This window comes from Athene cunicularia (genome assembly GCF_003259725.1).
Source record: "Athene cunicularia isolate RWA chromosome 18 unlocalized genomic scaffold, athCun1 chr18_part1, whole genome shotgun sequence".
In the NCBI taxonomy this organism is placed as follows: domain Eukaryota; kingdom Metazoa; phylum Chordata; class Aves; order Strigiformes; family Strigidae; genus Athene; species Athene cunicularia.
In genome coordinates, this window is record NW_020799123.1 from 10,346,450 (window position 1) to 10,364,321 (window position 17,872).

Consider the following 17,872-nt stretch of genomic DNA (forward strand, 5'->3'; position numbering starts at 1 on the left):
AAAATAATCCGGAGACACAGACTCAATCTTAAAAAACACACGAGTAGTGCATTCTTCTAGAGAAAGCTTAGAGTTTCCTATCAACACAAAAGCCATTTTGGACACAGCTGTTCTGAAGCCAAGCAAGCTTTGACATTTTAAATTGTTCAATAGAATCTTTGTGTAAACTGGTTTCATGAGATAACAAATAAGATATAAAGAGGGAGGTTTCCACATCCCAACTCGACCTGAAAGCAATTCATGTTTTAAAATCAGCACTGCCAATTTTTAGAACTGTCATGCAGCTACTACATGTGTTAAATAATCACCAGCATTCTACCTCTCCTAAAACCCAAGTCCAAAATACGCAGCAGCAAAAAGAATTTTTTCTATTTTCAGTCTGAAATTTTTGAAGGATTCATTAAAAAGTGCTGGAAAAAACCCTGACTTTTAATCCTGCGTTAACAAGTAATACAGAACTCATTATCTTCCTTCAGGGCTCCCACTTCAAGTGCCACATCAATGCTTGGCAAGTCCTTAAAAGCGCAGTGGCAATTACAGCAGCAGAACAGGTAAGTGAGGCTTGTGGCACTTGTGCAGCGAGAGCCTGAGATGGTGAGGAAGGGAAAAGGGAGCACTAGCATCAGGGCTACACGATAGGCAACTTCAGAATTAGGACATGGCATTATAAAACACAGCAGGACATCCATTTCTAAGAGCAGGCATGTGGCCTTGAAAAGCATCCTCATGGCAACATGGATTATGCCATTAAAACAAATTAATAAAATATCAAAGTTGAGAGCTAAGCAAATGTTAAAGGGTTGATTCATAATCTTAATGCTTTCCTCTTGAATGCAGAAATGGAGACAGCATTCCTTCAAAAGGAAGGAGGCAACATAGCTAGCAAAGTCGAGACTAAATCTGGAATTATAAGCAACTAAAAACTGCCAAGCTTTAACTCTTGGAAAGCCACACACGCATTTAGGCTACTGCCCACCAACCTGAAGGCAGGCAGATTTCAAGCTGACAGAAACCCCGAACAAACTACAGAATTCCCTTATGCAACAGTCAGAGAAACAAAACAGTTGGAGAGGAGCCACACGAACCCAACTCCAACTAGGTCTGCTCAGATTTCTGAAAAGAGCTCATTCACATGGTCCACACTTCGTTGTTTAGCACAGCTGTTTCGAAAGCCACTCCCCATTCTAGTAATGTTTTTCCCATCCTATTTCACAAAAGATTTAAACGTATTTCCAACAGATGCGTTTTGTACTCCAGTAATTTAGTGATATTTCCTGATGACTGGTTAACACAAAAGCTGTAGCTGGTTGATCCAAAGATTGCATCTGCTACCCTGCATCACACCATCAGGTCAGAATGAATTTCTAACTGCAGAACCCCAGAAGAATAAATTACTCTTTTTAAGCCTCAACCTAGGGATAAATAATTAGCCCATGCAAAAAGAGTTAGAATTAAGGGTTCTATTTTTTCAAAATATGCTGTAACAGGGAAAACAAAAAAAAAAAAATCAACCAACAAACCAAAAAAAAACCAACTTCAACATTCTTAAACTTTTTCTTACCAGTATCACAGAAAACACAACAGAAAATACCTCTTGATCATTTTCTCAAGCAAGATCATCCTCTCTTCCATCACTCATTCAATTTCTGTCATCCTCTTAATTTAATTAACTGTGTACAGCAAAATAACCTGAATGGAAGAACTCATTTGCCCTAAAACTCAACAGTAACTAGAGACAGAACTTGGTTGAAGGAGCAAATTTCTCCTACCACAACACACATACCCAGACCTGTTGCCTGAGCTTTCCTTACACACAACAGCAAAACAGGAAAGTTACAGATTAAGTGATGAGGACTCATCTGCTGAGAGTAAGTTTTAAGTATATCATACTCCACTGATAACTATATTATAAAATAAGAAGGGGAAGGGGGGGGGGAATGAAGACAAAGAATCATTTCCATATCATTAAGCCTGGCAGAACTCTATTTGCTGCAAAATAGAGTGCTGTAGGCTTTTCCTAACAGGATCAACACTGTGTAGCATGGTAAAATCATCCAAATTATTTCACACAGTGTATTTATGTATTATGCATGCATGCACAGGGGATGAAGTCATCCTCTGAGTTACCTAGGAAGTAAGGGTTGCATCTTCTCACTACTGCTTCTTAATTACTGTTACAAGAGATGTGTGTATAGCGAGAAAATTTTTTTTGCATGTTGTCTCAGTTAGCCACTCTCTCCTCACGAGGTATCCAGTGCAGGTTTCAGGTGGTGTTTATAGCTCAAATCCTTACATACAACCCTAATGAGCATAATATAAATAGCCAATGTAATTTAAATGACACAGTATTTTTATGTAAAATTTTAAGATATTATCGTGCTATTAAACTGAAACATCAACACTGAGCTCAAGCAAATAATTTCCACTTCAAAACAACCCATATGGAAATCGATAGGATAATATGTGTACATAACAGCACACCTAGTGTCTCTAAGTTGCTAAACCTTCTGTATCAAGGGCATCTCGCTTTACTAAATATTAATGCAGAATTCTGCATAATATAAGGCTTCAGTTATTCAGAGGATCTCTGCTCTGCAAATAAAAATAAGTATTAAAGCCTATACTATTAGCTACAGATTAAGGTCACATCCCAACAGTTGTTCCACACAGAACAATGTAACAGACGTTCATTGACCGCAATACTGATCCATTCATACAAAGCAGCTTGCAAGATCCAGGCTTTAAAATATTAAGAACGTTTATAAGCTCAACATGAATACAATCCTACACTCTTACAGAGTGCCCCTGACTGCAGAACTGATAGGAAGTTTTAGAAATACGTCAGCTGTGCTACCTGCTGGCCAGCCTAGTTTCCGCTCTCTACACATCACATTTGATGGTTCTAAAACTAACCCCACTGATTTTATCACCGACTTCCTTTTCATTTCGCCATGTTAAATGTCAAATGATCCATATGTCTGACACTGCCCTTCTAATTATTACTACAAAAGCTTAAAGATGATACCACACCCACCCCCCTGCCCCTTCAAAGCAAGGCTCAATAAAACATGGGCAGTGGTAGGAATTCAAAGGTCAATATTTGCATAAATGGAATAAAAGCCAAGAGTGAGCAAGATTTATTAAAAATTTGATTCTATAGCAAGTTCTACAACTAGTACTCTTTCTAATGTATTGACTTAAATTACAAAATAAGCTCCATGGATAGTGTTTAGGACTTCATTAAAATTTACTGAGCATATTTATCAATGCTTTTTGCAGAAAGCTTGTTATAAAAGCCTGCATAAACCCAATTAAACCTCCTTAATACATTAATGATATATGATGAAGTCTTCTATTCCCTTCATCAATCTTCAGCTACACATTTACTTAAATAATCAATACTCCAAAATTATGTGTCCATAAATTCGTGGCCTGGCATCAATGAATTTGTTCACTCAATATCTTCTAACATGAAGTCTCAGTCACTGTCAGTCACATTAACCTGACCTCCCACAATTTATTGTTCTGTTATCACAAGTCAAAAGCACTTAAGATGACAGCAGAGGTAAAAAGCCTTGGGGACTTTATATGCCCATTATGGTGACTGGGTTGTTTAAAAACTGGAGCTGTAGTTGCAGTGTATGATTATAAATATGCACAACAGTGACAACACAGACCCAGAGAGAAGTTTAAGGCACGAGCAGGAAACAAAAGGATCTGAAGTCAAAGACCTTCTACAGAAACCAGGAAGGGGATGCAATGGTGACAAAGGCTTGTCCTCCCTCTTCCCAAAATAGGAACAGCTCTATTATCAAGTATTTTACAGTGTTCTTGCTCTTTATTTTATAAAAAAAGAAACTCGGACTAGGACAAGGCATATTGATCAAAAAGTCAAAGTCAGGCATAACTGCACTGTTTTATCTGTCCCAGATACTCCAGCAGTCCCAGGCCTCCTGGGATGAGCTGTTTGATGGACTTGCAGGAGTACTCCTGAAACTAATGGACCTTGGTTTCATGATACTTGTTGCTGAGTATCCAAACCCGTAGGAACTATGGAAAACACGAAGTGATGCAGCATCTACCAAATTATGAATAACGCACAAGCCTCACATATTTATAATAGAACGCATTTATATTCTAAAATGAAAGTGACATCTGGCCTTGTACCAGGTTTAATAATAGCCACCATCATTCTGATTTTTGCAAAGTGTTCTAAGAAAACCGAGCTCAAGCTCAATTAAATGAACAGAACTTTATATAAACTTGACAACTAAACTGTTCCTCGTTATAGAGCATCAGGAAGCTGACATGACTTCAGTTTTGCAGAAATCTTAGAAATATGCTTTACTGACTTTGACGCATACGTCAACAAGGACGGGCATCAGTTTTACAGCCTGCAAGATTTATCAGGCACACCTGGATATCTGAGGCAGGAAAGTACTACTCAGTGAAACAACCCACAATAGCATACAGAGCACCAGAGCGTAAAATTATCTAATGCAACAGCACGCTGTGCAGTGGGCATAATGATGGTACCATCTATTAGGAAACAACACCGCTTCTAAGGAAAATGTAGAAAATATATCCACCACTTGCACTTTAAAACCCTCTTCAGCAGCTACGCTGCTTTCCAATGCTCCTTTTCAGCGGTATTACTACCGAGGCGACTCAGAAACTAACACTATTTGTACCAACACAAAGGTCAGACTTAGACAAGCAAATAGCAACGCAGACGCAAATTACCATGAAAAACCACCACCTTTCCCCCACTGATATACCGGAAATTTTAACAAGTTTTCATATTTAACAAAATGCGCTTTTATTCCCCAGGGTCTTCAGGCAGTGGAAGCAGGTGTGTTCGTTTGTCATGGACATACAGCGCAATGAAGACGCCACAGGAAATAGTTTAACTAAGCTGCACAACCAGATTTACTGAGCCTTTACTGCGTTTTAAAGGCTCACACCTAAGGATCTCTCAATAACTTCGAAAACAAACAATAACCGATATCTAGGCATCAAAATATTTGAAACAGGATATAAACAAAATTATGTTTTTCTCCCTTCTTTCTGTAATTTTGCAACATTTGCCTCGATGAGCCCATACACATTCAAAAGAACTGAAAAATACCCGTGAACAGGAGTGTACCTATTGCTCTCTACTGTGCTCACATGCGCTTGTATTAACATAGAAGTTTCATTTTATAAAAATATATCCAACAGATGTAATTTGTAAAAGCTGATGACAAGAAAGGAAGATCTAAAACTGACATACTTGGAATGCTCTCAAATTTAATTCATTTCAAGTAGAAGTTAGCAAACAAGGTAAGAGCAATCCAAAAATCTGACTAATTTTAGGGCACGTTGCAAATTCAATCAGCTAACCTGTCATGATGGAAGAACTTGGAAAAAAATTATACATACCCTGGTAGTCAATTTTGTCGCATTAGCTTATTCCTATATTTATTGTAACATGATTATTTTTTAACATTTCCTCTGAGTCAAACAAGTTCAGGGAATTGTTAGGTTGATATCAATTCATTTTATGAAATTCTGGAATAGGAGAAAATCAAGAAGCCCAGAACCTGCCAGCACCTAGCAGGATGTCATCTTCAGACACACAAAAACTCTCTGTGGATCAAAGCTTATGTGCAAAAAATGGAAATCTAGTTCAGGCAAGAGGTACAAGAGACCAGGCACTAGGTAACGCTGCTTTGCCCAGAGAATCAGAAGCTGCCACGGAAACACACACAGTGCGATATGGAAGCAGAAAGAATGACACTGCAGAGACATTTTATCAAGCAAAAGCAGTTATGAACAGGATTGTTTTGCACTTTCCAAAAGTTTGTTTCAGCTTGTCTGCAGAGGAAAGTGATAAGAATGCAGATCATGATTGCTAAACGTCTTTAGGAAACAAAGAAACTTCTAAAATCAACCCCCTAAAACACCACCGTACACAACAGCGTTCCGTAAGATATGGCTTCTTTCTACACTATTTCCCAGCACAGAAAAATTCACCTTTTTTAAAATATTAATATGACTAATTTCTTGAGGACAAGAATACTTTGAATTCTGGCTGATGTCCTGGTGAGTAAAGAACAAAATAATAACCCGGCACAGACCAGAACTTGAAAGAAGATAAACTATTCTTCCAACTCATCCTTGTACATGAATAACGTTTTGTTTACTGAGGAACTAAACTAACACATTTAGCACACATTCCAGAGAAGTTAAAAATGCTATTAATTTTAAATTAAAATGAAGAGCGAAATATCTGTGCTTTGGAAAGTTACACTGAGAACAAAGTTCAACACTGAAATAGGAATTTCTATCTTCAGTTTGTACCTTGTAGTATGCACGCTTCCCACATCTAATAGTAAAATAAGGCAGGATAGCATCTGATCCACTTTTTCTGAGTCATTACTGATCTTTTTTTAACACGTGCTAAGAAGACACACTCATGTACATTATTAGTAGTTTTGAAAGCCAAGCATACCGAACCCCAATTTTAAATATCTAATTCCTACAGTTCTAAAATTTGAAAAATGTTTAATGATATTGGCACCAATATCCATTACCCTATTTTAAGAATCATTTGGAGGGAAAAAAAAACCATTTAATTTTCAGCAACATGATCATCATAAATTTTGCTCCAGAATAAAAATTTCAACCTCCAAATGCAATTAGAGGCTTCATTTATCTATATGCAAATTCTTGCAATATACAATATTAATAGCTTTATACAATTCTTTTGATTGGAGCTAAAGAAAAAAAGAAGGGGCAATGGCTGCAACTAGTTAAAAATGACATTTTGTTTTGTGAATATGGCTTATTTTCTTAGCAAAAAGAAAAAAGAAAACAATTCAACAATTATTACACAAGGTAAAGCTTGAATGTGCCATACGAGCTATTTGTGTTGGTTGTTGTCCATTCAGAGATATTTCTGACAGTATCAAAACCTATATATGTGATTGTAAATGAAAAGCAAATATTTCTCTATATCTTGACCAGCCATCATATAAAGACAAGCATTAACTAGAATTTTGCAGCTTCATCTTAAAAACTAAAAAGTAGCAAATAAAGAGAATAATAGTGACCATATTTTTTGGTGTTTCTGGACAAACTTGCATTTTTAGTTCAAAAAACGTATTTCTGTATCAGTCTAAATAAATTATAAAAAACAGAGGACAGACAAAAATAATTCCAGTAAGCTTCTACATTTATGGGACATATTGCAGACTGCTAATAAAGCTCATTTGATGAAAGTATTTTAAGTAATAAAGACAGTAATGTGATTTCAAAAATCTATCCGAAGTGACTAGAAGATAATCTGCAAAAAGAAAGACATACTTGTCTACAGTACCTTACAGGCTAAGTTATATAATTGCAGAAAGGAACTAAAAAACTTCATGTAAATGGAATTATAATTAAGAGATGAGAGCGACTGACAATGAAATCCAGAGAAAGACCCGTACACACGTGTTCGGTTGCCTGACTTACAAGGTAACTGTTAGGAATCACATTTAAGGAAGGCAGCAGTCAGAAATAGCTGCAATTGAAAAATTAACAGCTGATAACCAACTCCCAAGCACTCCCAGCCTCTCCAAGTCTTCAACAAGCACTGCTGAAATCAGTTGGAATTATAATGTTCAGCATCTACAAGAATTTGGAAACACTCAAAGGGTAGTTCCTGTTACTAATTATACACAAGAGAGTCCTTCACTCCGACTTTCCTGCTTTCTGCTCCAGATGTAAAAGCTGAGGAACTAAGCCTGAAGTATTTATTAAATAACTTAGTACTTTTACCTTTAACCCTAAATAGAAACAACCCACAAAAACAAACATAGAAGAAAGAGCTATCAACGCACTGTTTCCCCAACAGGGAAATCTGTTTTCTTCGTCTTTCTGCAACTTTCTTTACAACATTTCATTAAATTCTGCTCATGGCATAAGTCACATCCACAAAAAACTTGTATAAAATTAACACCATATGTGGCTGCGTATCGGCAGTTGATGTGCAGTACTGCACCAAATCAGAAGGGAAAATAAAGAATATGCCAAACTTTATCTTGCCCAGGACTCAAACTGGTTTATCTGTCAACTCAGAACGAGCTATCACTCCCACATGTTTAATTAGAAGCTGAAGAGCTTCACAGAATTGCATCCAGGGCACTGGAACAGTCAGTTTCTTTTAACTGGAACACACTGCTGGGATATCGAACTGCTTCAAGTAAACAAAACAAAACTTAACATGTTCGAAGTGTGGGAAGGGTGAAGACGGTTTTGTCCTTGAAATATAATACGAGAACAAACAAACAACAAACTTTTGCCGCAAGATAAGATTTAATTATGTTCCAGTTTTGATGAGCACAACATCACCAAGGAAATTTTCTAGAGAAACAGAAGTACAGCAGCATATTTCTCTATTTTACTGTCATGTTCTATGTTGAGTGAATTGGTTATTGTGCATCTAGTTGATCTACTGATTTTTTTTGTGATACATACGATTGCAGTAAGAGAATCCTCACAAACACGGATACATGTATCTTCCCTCTTCTGACAAAGATGCCCTATTGTCCTTTCTATAAAGCAGTGATGCTCAAAGACACCACATTCCCTTCCCCACGCAGAAAACAGTTGCTGAAAGCATAACCAATATGTCTACATTATCAAGTAACGCTCCAACAGGAACAGATTTGTAAAGAGAAACAGTGCTAAGAACTAGACATCCACACAGCCCACGTTTCAGGGGTTTTACGTTGCACTAGCTGCAGTGTGATCCATGAACCAAACAGCCTTTAGCACCTGGAGGACATTAAACACGCTGCTGTAACGCAGCTCTCTTTGGTATCACCCAAAGGAAATCCACTTTGCATGCTCCAAGACCACCCGGCAAGGCAAACCCAAGCACTGCGAAGGCAGGGATGACAGGGATGCACGCTTCCCAGGGGCTTGCCCCATCTCAACCACTGCTGATGTGTTCGCACTCGTTAAGACTCAGGAGTTTCATCTGTATGTCAAGGCTGCTCTCAGGAAAAACTTGGAACATGGGCAGTTTTTCAAAGATCTCTCAGAGTTCAACTGTGCGGATAGGAACAGAATCTCAGTTTACACCAGTATCAGGCAACTAACAGGACTGTATGTCCTCATAATATGGGACATGTGTTGCAAAGGGAAGGAAAGGGACAGCCAAAGGAGAGGAAGAATGAATAAATAAAAGCTGACAAGACAAATGTGCAACAAGCATTTTATCTGAACGTTTATAATCTGTATGTCAGATTATCTGCAGATCCTAAAAATTAGTGTCCTTTGAGAAGAAATCCACAGATTAGGCTGAGGGCAAAAGGCCATAGGAAAGGACAAAGCTGGCTAGAGGAATTATGGAACCTGTGTGTCGAAACAATTTATGCTCCCAAGTGGGTTTTTTTTGTTTTGTTCTCTTTTGTTGGCAGTGTGTGTATGTTTGGTTTTTGCCTTGGTGGTTTCATTTCTGAACAGATACCTCCAAGTTATATGCATGAAAATAGACTATCAAGTCAGCTGCTTTCAGTATATCAACATTAAAATTCCTCTTCAGAAGATTTCATCAAGTTATATGGAAAGGACCAACAGTCACAGACTCTTAGTGACTTCCATGAAATTCATTTCTCAACCTCACACTTATAGAAACATTAATTAATGTAAACTGTAGCACATGACTTATGAGTAATATAAAAAGCACAAAGAACAACACACACATTGTTCAAACTGTGGTCTGTAATATCCAATCTTACCACAAAAATGATAATTGTAGAAGAGAAGCAGTTCTGGCACATAGAGGGGAACTTACTTTGTATCTTATCTACCCTTTGGCAATAGCATTTCCAAGTAAGGAAGACAGAAATATTTTTATGAGAAGTAACACAGCAATGTAATACATTTTTATTAGTTTTTTCATCTACAGAGGAAAATGAAGATAGTAAAATGAACAAGAAACTGTTGGTAGGGCAAACACAATTATAAGGATGGAAAACCAGAAACTAAGCCTCGATCCATATACAAGGAGGACTTAATTGTGCTGCCCTTTCTAAGCATGTTATAACACAACTGAGGATTCATAAAAACTGTACATGTCAACCAAGTCACAGGTGTTCAGAGGCATCATTGTTCAAATCTTCAGATCACAGTGAAAGCATTAAAAATTAGCTTCTTTACCACCTCTCTACAGAGACCTTTAATACAACATTTTTAATGAAAATACATGATTTATAAAGGAGTCAGCATCAGTGGGTTCTTTGGTCTTTTCACTGTAGAACTGAGGTCAAGAACTAGTGGCTAAAAGATAAACAAAGCAGAGGAAATGAAGTGCTGGTTTAATGTGCCAGTGTTATGATATTTGCAAGGACAGTAAAAAAAAAAATTTAAAAAAAATCAACCATTGCCATTTTTAGTGAGGAGTTACTATAGATGTCTAACTAGCCCAGAACCAACAGTGTTAGGAAGTGTACCCAGCAGGGCACGAGCTATTCCAAAAGGATCACTGCATCAGTTTAAGATTAAATTCAACATTCGGAAAAAAATATTCTGAAAAGAAACTGAGGGAAGATAAGGAAAAAAGTGGAAAGAGTAATAGTTGCACAGATTAGCTAAACAGTCCGCTTTAATGGATTTCTCCAGCTTTAATTTATCTACATTAGAAAAAAAAGAAGCTAAACTCTTCCTAAAGCCAAATGTATTTCAGAGCTGAACTATAGCAGAACACTGCCCTTCAGAAGACCCTGCAGAAAGCATGTAAAAGAGGTTAATAACTACAAATTTTGACCATTTAGGAGAGAATTAACAACAGACCCTTAATCAGAAACATGAGTTGATCACATTTACATTACTGTCACTAAAAATATTTTCACCTCAAGGAACTTGCTGAGCCTTCAGTACTGAACTCAAAACGTCTAGACACCTAAATACATGTTGCATCTTAGTGAATCACTATTTGTTGTGCTCTGTTCACCAGAAAACCTTTTCTTACAGATCAAACAAAGAAACAAATATAGGTTATACTCAGAGTATAACAGTCAGTATCAAAAGAAGGATGAAGCCAAAATTTAACTGAAAAGCTTGCTTAATTTAAAGTCTGCTTTCTTAAAAGAGTAACTTTCATACTGTGGCAGATTGAAGAGCATTTAAAATTATTCCGTTTTTCACATTACTCTTGTAGCATTTCCAGGTACATGTCAGAGAAAAGCTTTCAGCATTACAGACAGCTTGCTGTCCTGCTTGACAATGTAAGAAAACAAAGCAAAGCCATAACTCCCTTTAAATAATCTTACCATCATGTTTTCACTACCACAAAGACAATCAACAGAAAACAGGAAAAGCAAAACAGCAGAATAAGAACTCCTGTGTCAAAAGCACAGTATTTTAGAATAGTTCATGTTTTTATAAGTCAATAATAAAACACAAATATCAAACAGCAAAATGCTTCCTAATGTGTAAAAATACATTCCTTAGGAGGAAGTTAATCCAGCTGACCTCTTTCAGGTTCCTTTTCAAATTCACACATTATCAAAGATAGGCCCAGACTTTTTCCACCGTAACTTTTTTGGCCATGAATCCTCCCTCTGAAAAAATTTATTTCTGATAATGCAACAGACTTCTGCAGCCTCTCCAAGACAAACTACTTCAGATGTGAACTGCCTCTTGCTAAGCATTTGCGCGGTAATAATGCAATTGCACCCTGAACCTCTGTCACATTAAGGACTTTAACAGCGTACCAAAACTGAATTTATTGTATTTTGCAAACTCATAGGGATCCCATAAAAATAAGAAAACAAGTTTTGTAAAGCTTTTTGATTAAATAAATGAAAATATTTCTCTTCAATTCCAAATAACTCATTTAAATGTTTTTACATAATACTGAACCTGAACACTGCAGCAGAAACACAGGCATTGAAATTAGAAAACAAAAACTACATACAATTGAAAACATGTTCCAAGGCTCAAAGCAAGCCTGATGAAAAAAGGTATTAAGGGTCAAAAAAAAAAAAGATCATTAGTCTATAGCGTTAAGTGTTAAGTTAAATAAAATTTAAACATAAAAATCCTTTTTTCTGAGAGCATCTCTTAAAACTAGAACTGTGTTTTATGTGACACTTTTTCAAAGGAAGTTTTAAAAAAATATAAAAACTGTGTTAGCTGTAAATAAATACTATGTTAGCTGCAATGTTTAATACTGCATAAACACCAAGGACTTTTGTTTAATTAAAGAATTAGTAATGCAAATATTCATAGAATAACTGCAGTTTCTTAGGGAAGAAGCATCCTTTGAGTTTGATACATTACTGTTATGGACCTTTCCTTTTCCCTTTGGTAGCAAAGGCCAGAGGAATTTACAATAACTTTGGAAATAATAAACCCACCCAACTCTGAAACCTGCCTGACATCAAGTTTCTGTCTAGCAGGAGATTTTACAACACTCCTGAAAACAGAGCTAAAAGTTTCTTATAATGGAAACTCTGACAGACCAAAAACTGTAGTTATACTAGGAGCTGTCACTGTAATATTCTTTCCTTTCCTTCATGTCATACTGAAATTTCCATTTTATTCTTAATTTGTCATTCTTCTCTGTAAAGGTAGTTGCTTAATTAAAGAAACTAGGGGTTTTTTTGCAACCTACTTTCTAGTTTCACATTTAAAAAAAAAAAAAATTCCTCATGATCTCACTAATTTTGATGACTAATTTGTCTTTCCAGCTTTAGCTGGTGACTTTTCAGATGGACACTTCAGGAAGTTTAACTGAAAAGCTTTGATTCAGCTGCTTAACTTTAGTTATTTATTTTTCAAGACGATTATCCCAAGGGTATGAACTCTTTGATTGTGATCACAATCGAATTTAATGAATGATGGCAAAAAAATCCCACTACTTAAACTTATTAATAATAACTTGCCTAAACTACCTAAAATTTGACTATTTCCATAGAGGTTTTGACAGTATAAGAAAACAGACAAGAACCCTGAATACAAAAGTCTCTATCAAAGAAAAACTACAGAATCTTGCTCTGGTGCAGACAGAAGTCATGCTTGAACATATTTAGATTCCTAAAAAGTATCACTTCTGAAGCATTTAAAAATCAGTCAAGCTGCTCTACTGCTTTTACTCTTAGTTGTGATCATGCACAGTGTTTGGAGGGAAAATGAGGCCAAATTCAAACTTTTTGCTAACTTTGTAAAGGTTAGTCTTCATTAGACAGAACTAGCTAAGTAGAATAATGCTGGTATAAGGATTCTAGCCACAGAATCCAAAATACTAGAAGAGAACTGCCACACCAATTTGATCCATGGCTCAGGTTCAGTTTGAGCCACTGGCTGCCTGACTGGAAGACAGCAGAACACCAACATGGTGCAAACTGCACAATTTAAGATCAAGAACTGTATAATTTAACTGCAGCCACAATTATTTTCTGTATACCAATGGAAATCTGTGATGAAGATCTAAATAATTCCTTACCTAGAAACCACTGAGCTATCCTGAATGGGATTCAGGAAAAGCCATTCCATTACTAACCGCGGGCTGATCTACAGCACTGCTTTGGATGCGATGAGTAGCAAAAAGCTGGAGGATATCTACAAAATTTAATATTAACATCTCGGGACACAGGGAAACTTATATACAAGATTCATAGTAAAATCACGGTTGCACGCTTCCCTTAATAAGGTATGCAATGTTTTCACTACATGTGTGTATCTGCAAGTTTCTACTTGCAGAAAGATAAATATTGCAACATCTTTAAAAGGCATCATTCTCTTGCAGTCAGTTTCTCAGAGGTTTAGTTTCAAGAAGAATCAAATAACATCAACTTTCACAAAAATACCACAGAAGCCGTAATTTCACTAAGTAAAAGCAACATTTAGGATAGTCAAATATGCTCTAAAGCTCTAGCAAATAGCCATTAGAAAATGTAATGAAAAAAAAAACAAACCAAGAGGCTGGCTAATGAGTACTCAATGTACATCTGCAGGTGAAACAATAGGGAAGAAGGTGGGGAAAGAGAAAGGGACAACAAAAAGCCTCATCCTAATTAGGTAAATATATGACATAGAAAAAATAACAGTAGTTGGGTGTGGTTATATCATGATTAAATGTTAAATAATGATAAGAATTTGGAAAAAATAGAGAGTACGTGAGAATACAGCATATCATGCTCTGGTTTTCACATGTATAGTTATCTCCCGCTACAGCAGCTTTCCATTTCTCAAGGTTAGCAGAATTTATTAAATTGGTGATTTTGTAGGGGTGGGTTTTTTTGTAATTAAGGATTACATAAGACTGAGAAATGCTGCCTGCCCTAAAATGTAGTTCAAACCAAAGGTCCTCCTAAACCCACAGCGTATGAAAATTAAAAACAGGGAGTTTGGGTTATGAAAATAAGGCATATGACTAAAAAGTGAATCCATTTTCCAAAACGCCCACACAGACAAGCGCTTCTGATGTGAAAAATGGTCTCTGCGAAAGCTAAATTGCACAGATTATTTTCATGAAAAGTTAGAAGCTGCACCACATGCAGATTATATGACATTTACCGTGACAAGATGTTAAAAAAGACCAAACTTTTTGTGTCATTACAGTATGAACAATTACTTGATTGTTCAATGTATATGATATAAATACCAACAGTTATTTAATTGAATAATTATCTTCCTTTGGCATTTACATAGGCAGAGATGCTCGCTTAGTTTTTCCAGGCTTATTTCCCTCTTGCTGCAGGAAAGTTTTGGTTACCTTCAAAATGAGGTGCAACAACGCGCATGAGCGAACAAAGCACTTGTGGCTTACCTTGGCACTGAAATCCTTGTTTCCCAAATCCCCTGCATAAAAAAAAAAAAGAAAAAAACACACCATCTTAGTATGTTTAGTTATAATTTCTTCTCAATGATCTGTAACAACATAAAAATAGCTTCATATTAAATAACTTCAGATTTTGCTCAGACGGCAGCAGATTTTAAAATAATACAACACAGAACAGCCCACCCATTTCAGAGCAGAGAACAATAGCTGCTACCAACTATGTAATTTCAGCTTCTGGCAAAAAATAAAATTTATTATTATTATTTTACAAGCTATTTTGGATCTACATTTATCATGATCTGTGATTACTGAATAATATTTCAACTCATTTAATGCCATATGTATACTTAACAATAATGTAAAATATTCCAAGTTCTAGCAAAGGCGTCGAAAACAAAACAGACTTAAGTTTTTCATCCACATTTAAGGACTGCATGCCAATGCTGTTCTGCGCCTCAGCTAGATACCAGTCGTTTGTTGTATGGAAAGGAGGCAGGTTAAAGGTTTGGCTTGTTTCAATATCGAGGAGAAGACAGGCCCACTGGTTTCATACCGATTATTCTTCCAGCTTCCTTGCTTCACTTCCATAACAAAACCCAAACACGCGTGTTACACTTCAGCAATGAGCACAGGGACACGCAAGCGTTGTACGTGGTATCCAAAGTTTCAACATATTATAGCTCTGGCAAACTGCACTGCTGTTGGCTTTATTTATTTGTTTATCTTTGAACAATCAACATTCGCTTTCCACAAAAATAAATGTTTTGAGTATCCTTCCTATAAACATTTCTCTGCATTTTCCCCTCTTTGCAGAATGTTTGTCATCTGGAGAGCTGGGGCTGCTTATGCTTAAAGACAAATGAACAAAAGCCATGAACTGTAGAAGCCGGCCACTAGGCTGAAGGCAGTTAACATGAAGTTTAATTATGAAGTTTGTGGAAACGTTTTTTAAAAAGTTGTATTGATAATGTTCCCACGTTTTTTATTTATGTATTCAGAGAAGGGACAAAACCTTTAGTACATGGTTACTTCAGGTGGAAATTGAAATTACACAGCATTGAGCATTTCCATAAATTTCTACGCAAAAGCTTCTAACTTTTATTGTTATAAGTGGGCCTAAATTCCGAAAACCAGAAGAAACATGAAATTGTTTGTTTACTTGGCAGCATCTGTGACTACGCTGTACTGTCATTCTGCTGCTGTTATCTCTTGTCTTCACGGAAGTAAAAAAGCATGTACTGGAAGCGTGCAAATGCAATTGCAGGAAAGCTGACAGCAGGACTAAGAACATGAAACAGACTTTAGATAATTTTTCATCCTTTCAGACTTATTTGTAAAGAACATTCCTGTATTATCTTCTCCAAAAGCACAGCCACTCTTCAGTGTTTGCGGGGAGTTCATACACTCAGCAGCTGCAGTCCAGTCCACTCCCTGAGCAGTTACAATGTATTTTAAGTGAAATGTCTTTAAAAAAAAATATAAATAAATAAAAATCAACACTTCAGAAACAAAGCAGGTAAGTGAAAGTTTTCTAGGAAGCTAAGGAGGCACTACACTATTACCTGGTCAAAACTAATCTAAGAAAAAAGAATATCTATTTACATAGTTCAGCAGAAGGTTGTATTTACTAGTCTTTATACCTTAAAACATATGTTAATTGCCACATGTCATTTTGGAAATAGAGGAGCACTTGTTACGGTGTATGATGCGTACTCAAGAGTTGCCCATCTTCAAATGAGGAAATGAAACAAGCTTGAGTTGTCAGATGCTCATCTGATGAGCCCTGAGAGCTTTCTCAGACTCACTAGCAAGACAAGACAAAAGAGCACAGCCTCTGGGGCCACCTGGCAGCCCCAGGAGACCCTTTCACTTCCAAATCCATCCTGTCACCTCATGACTGTAATCCACTTGGGTTTTTCATTGTGCTACTCCTGTACACAAATGCAGTCCGACAATAACCCTGCAGCATTCTTTCACACTTCCCAATTCATCACACTTCAGATTAACTTTGAAGCGGTTCCTAAAGGTGTCTCACTTTTACAATAAGAAACTTTCACATTTTTTTCAAATAAGAAAAAATAATTTAAAAAACCCCCAACCCCACACTCAAAAAGTTGACTTGTTTCTCCTTGTTTCTTCTGCAGTCTACCATCTCGGTTTTCCTCCCTTTCCTCACTCTGCAAATGTATTTCAATCATTTCTGGAGCAATCACAGTTTTTCTTTCAGCACACAAACCAAGGAAAACTCAAGAAAAAAGACAAAGGTCTGTGTCCAGATACATAAACACATACAAGAGCAGCAAGACACCGGCCACAGACACAGAGCCAGCTGGGTGCTGACCCCTCTGGATCTTCCTACAACTTTGGCTAAAATAAATCACAGCTCTCGTTTTCAGCAACGAGAGGTGCAGTGAAAACTTCGGCAGCAGAGCAAGGCTGAACCTAAGCCACGTCTCAGGTGAAGGAGAGGAAGACCCACGGCCGCTGCTGTTCCGCACTCGCCGAGTGTACAAAAACACTCGCCCGGGGCTGGGGGACACCCAGGGCGTGAGCCCGGGGGCTCCACACACACCCCCCCGCGTGGGAACGAGGAGGACCAAGGGTGCGGGGGCCGCCGAGCCCGGGGGATACCGAGAGCGCCGGGAGGCTCGGCCTGCAGCCGAGCTGCCATCCTGCCCAGAAGGGGGCATGGCAGGAACCGAGAGGTGTATTTTTTCCCCTTAACAGCTTCGTAATAAGGGTGTTGGTAGGAAGTTTTCCTCCCTTCCTCCCCTCTCTCTAGCACGAACCTTTCTCTTAAAAAAAAGAAAAAAAACCCCAAAACAACCCAAAGCCGTCCCTTTCCTAAACAAGCCGTGTAGCAGCGGTGTCACTGCATTCCCCGTCTCCCTCTGCAGCAGGAGGAAATAAAGCAGGCGCTGAGCACAAAGTTAAAGGCAGGGCCACAGAAGTTGTGCCACACAGCAACACCCACAGCGTGAAACAGAAAACCCTCCGTCCCCGCTGCAGCAGCCGGAGCGGCGGCCGCGCTCCCTCCGCGCAGGGAAGGCGGGC

The 17,872-nt window shown here is 37.6% G+C and overlaps 1 protein-coding gene across 1 annotated transcript in view; it reads right to left on the bottom strand.

Moving 5' to 3' along the window:
* PRKCA (protein kinase C alpha) overlaps positions 1–14,836 on the bottom strand; it is a 151,338-nt gene extending 136,502 nt beyond the window's left edge. Inside the window, exon 1 of the mRNA XM_026860902.1 lies at positions 14,807–14,836. The gene's annotated coding sequence lies outside the window, so the exon portion shown is untranslated. The remainder of the gene's footprint in view (positions 1–14,806) is intronic.
* Positions 14,837–17,872: the final 3,036 nt, after the last annotated feature.